We start from the raw sequence: 1,398 nt of genomic DNA, 5'->3' as shown, positions 1-1,398 counted from the left end.
CTTCAAGTTACAGCTCTTGTGCTCTTTGGGTATCTCACTAGCAGTAGGACTGCTGAATCATATGATACATCTCTTTTTTAATATTTTCAGTGACCTGCACACTGGTTTCCATGGGTGCTGAACTAGGGAAGGAGCCCCATTCCTGCCAGCAGTGAATGGCTGCTCCTTTTCCTCGACAACCTCACCAGCACTTGTTTTTCAGGTGCCTATTGGCCTTCTGTTAAGATGGAGCCTATTAGTGCTTCTCTCTGTTTTTTGATGGGCTTCTTTGTTTTCTTTTTGTTGAATTCTATGAGTTCTTTCTAGATCTTGATATCAATCCCTTGTCAGCCTGTATGATGTGCAAGCATTTTCTCTCATTTGTTTTAATGTCTTTTTTGTTGTTTTTTTTTTAAGATTTTATTTATTTACGCATACAGAACCAGGGTGCAAGCCAGAGATGCAGGGGTGGTGAGAGGATTCACCAGAGACAGAGTGGGGAGCAGAACAGGCAGATGGACAAAGTACACAGCTGAGGGGAGATGGGTGGGCCAGAGGAGGTCTGCCTTGCCATGTAGATCACCTCCTGAGGACCCAGGATCCCACTGAAGTGGCTGAGGCTGTCTTGCAGTGCTGAGCTTTAACCCGTTGTGCCACCAGGGAGAGCCAATGTCTCTGTGTTGTAATAACAGATTCTTTTGCAGTAAAAATAAAAACTTTTTACTTTGATGTCCCATTTCTTTATTTCTCTTTTGTTTCTCTTGTTGTTCTCTTGCTGTCATGGAGTGTCCGATGCCATGAAGGGTTTTGTCTATGTTTTCTTCTATTTATGATTTCAGGTCTTTCATCTAGTTTGAGTGAATTGTAAGTGTGAGATGGTATAGTTTCATTTATTTGTACGTGGCTGTTCAGTTTTCCATTTATTTAAGAGATTTTTCCCTCCTCCAATGTATATCTTTGGCTCCACTGTTAATGACATATTTCTCAGAACAGAGCGCTGTCATTAAGCAATACATGACTGCATTTGCTTAGCTCTGATCGAGTAAAGTAAGGGTGAACCCAAAACTATTCCTGGACTTTAAAATTCCATTCTTCTGTGCTTCCCTCTACTGGCCAAAAGGAGAAGACTCCGCTGGAGAAAGAATCACAGGATACCGACCAGACAGAATTCCCTATCTCCCCACTCCTTGGTCCCATTGAAAAGGTTTAGCCCATCTTTCAAAAACTGCCTAAGGCCCTCCCTGGTGGCTCAAGGGGTTAAAGTGTAGCAGTGTGACTTCGATCCCCAGCCCCAGAGGTGACCCATATGGCGCGGCAGACCTCTTCTGTCTCACCCGCTGCTCCCCTCAGCAGTGCACTTCATCAATCTGCCTGTTCTGCTCCCCACTCTGTCTCTGGTGAAGCCTCTCACCACCCCTG

The sequence above is a fragment of the Condylura cristata genome, unplaced genomic scaffold (genome assembly GCF_000260355.1).
Source record: "Condylura cristata isolate star-nosed mole 26May11 unplaced genomic scaffold, ConCri1.0 scaffold00008, whole genome shotgun sequence".
Lineage (NCBI taxonomy): Eukaryota > Metazoa > Chordata > Mammalia > Eulipotyphla > Talpidae > Condylura > Condylura cristata.
The sequence above is the reverse complement of the archived record's forward strand: the minus strand, read 5'-3'. Positions refer to the sequence as shown.